The sequence below is a fragment of the Loxodonta africana genome, chromosome 3 (genome assembly GCF_030014295.1).
Source record: "Loxodonta africana isolate mLoxAfr1 chromosome 3, mLoxAfr1.hap2, whole genome shotgun sequence".
Classification (NCBI taxonomy): domain Eukaryota; kingdom Metazoa; phylum Chordata; class Mammalia; order Proboscidea; family Elephantidae; genus Loxodonta; species Loxodonta africana.
Genome location: NC_087344.1, coordinates 62,974,461 through 62,976,754, shown reverse-complemented (window position 1 = coordinate 62,976,754; position 2,294 = coordinate 62,974,461). Strand labels below are relative to the sequence as shown.

The following is a 2,294-nucleotide window of genomic DNA, read 5'->3' as shown; positions in this document are numbered from 1 at the left end:
CTAAAAAACACAAAAACAATTAAACAACATTAAGCAACATGTTAGAAGATCCATTTCTTCTACTTACCTATAGTTTTGGCTATGAACGTAACACATGTGTTTTTAAAGCTCTATATATGATGCTTTGCCCATAAGCAGAAAATAAATGTAATAGTTAATGTTTACTAAATGCCTAGTATGGGCCAAGCACTATACGAGGCAGATAATTAAAAGCATAGACTCTGAAGTGTGATTGCCATCTAGAGGATCCACAGTCTTGCCATGTGTCATGGATTGAATTGTGTTCTCCAAAAATATTTGTCGACTTCTGTAGGCCATGATTCTCAGTATCGTGTGGTTGTCTTCCATTTTGGGAGCTGATGTAATTATTCTCCATTTTGAGATGTGGTATAAATCCTAACCTTTACATGTTAATGAGGCAGGATTAAGGAGGGATGTATCTTGAGTCACACCACCCTTACTCAAGTCACACCCTTGCCTGAATCACACCTTTTATTTCATGAGCGAGAAAAAGAAAGAGAAGTGAGCAGAGAGGGGAGAGGGGAGAGACCTCACCACCACCAAGAAAGAACAGCCAGGAGTGGAGCACATCCTTTGGATCCAGGTTCCTTGTACTGAGAACCTCCTACATCCAGGGGAAGATTGATGCCCAGACACATGGAGATCTCCAAGGAACGTGGGGCCCACAGATGCTGGAAGGACACAAGGACCACACCAGAGTCGACACAGACACAAAACCTAGAGCTGGCATCCTGAATTTGGACTTCTAGCCTCCTAAACTGTGAGAGAATAAATTTCTTTTTGTTAAAGCCATCTATTTATGCTATTTCTGTTCTAGCAGCACTAGATAACTGAGACACTGTGTGACCTCAAGTTAAGGATTTCTCTGGGCCCTCACCTGTAAAATGTGGGCAATGATAGTACCTATTTCATAGGGTTGTTAGAAGTACTAAATGAATTAATATATGTAAAGCACTTAGGACTCTGCAATAAGCACATAATAATAAATGTTAGCTCCTATTAACTATGGAAACCCTGGTGGCGTAGTGGTTAAGAGCTACGTCTGCTAGCCAAAAGGTCAGCAGTTCAAATCCACCAGGCGCTCCTTGGAAACCCTATGGGGGAGTTGTACTACTGTCCTTTTAGGTCGCTATAAGTCGGAATCAAACCGATGGCATCGGGTTTGGTTTTGGTTATTATTAACTATAAGAAGCCCTGGTGGCGCTGGTGGCTCTCAGCTTAATCAAAAGGTCAGCAGTTCAAATCTACCATCTGCTCTGCAGGGGAAGGATGTAGCAGTCTGCTTCTATAAAGATTTACAATCTTGGAAACTCTATGGGGCAGTTCTTCCACTCTGTCCTATAGGGTCACTATGAGTTGGAATTGAATCAATGGCAATGGGTTTGGTTTGGTTTCTTATTAACTATTATTTAATCCAATTGGTTCTCATGACAACCCAATGCGACATTTATCATCTCCAGTCTACAGAAGACAAAACTGAAGCTCAAAGACTTTTAATAACTCATCCCAAGGTCTCATAGCTAGCAAGTGGCAGAGCTGAGAATTAAAAGTTCATGATGTTTTCATTGTGTTATGCCTCCTTGATATTTAAATTAATCATTCAATAACTCTATGAAGTAGGTATCCTTGAAGATAATGAGGCTCAGAGAGGTTATACAACTTGTCTAGTCACATAGCTTGTAAATGATCCAGTGTTACAGCCAGGATTATATCTGTAAAGCCTGCGCTCTTTCCATTACAATACACTGCCTTCCAGAATGCTATAATAAAAAATGATGCCATGAAAGCAATACCTTCCCAATCATGGCTTAGCAAGAATAGTTCTTGCCAGCATCTCCATCACTTGCTAAGAGACGACTATAGTTGGGGCAGTCTGCTAGTTGCTGGGGATTCAAAGGGGCTTAACACGTAACTGGGGAAAGAGAGAGAAAATCAGTCCACGTAGGACAGAGAGGAAGGCAAGTTGTTATATGGGAAATGACTAATGAACAGTATAGAAAGGAGTGCAAAGGAGGGAGATTTTGCAGAAGAGGTAGGACTTGAGTTGTGTCTTGATGGAAAACCAAAAAAAAAAAAAAAAAAAAACTCGTTGCTCACAAGTCCATTCTAACTCATAGCAACCCTATAGGACAGAGTAAAACTGCCCTATACAGTTTTCAGGGAGCACCTGGTGGATTCAAACTGCCAAACTTTTGGTTAGCAGCCATAGCTCTTAAGCACTACGCTACCAGGTTTCCCCTGAGGCAAAGGAGAGCCCATATAAACAAGCAGTT

At 41.1% G+C, this 2,294-nt stretch overlaps 1 protein-coding gene across 1 annotated transcript in view; it reads right to left on the bottom strand.

The window, feature by feature from the left end:
* STX12 (syntaxin 12) overlaps nucleotides 1–2,294 on the bottom strand; it is a 42,313-nt gene that overhangs the window by 6,795 nt on the left and 33,224 nt on the right. The gene's annotated exons all lie outside the window — the stretch shown is intronic.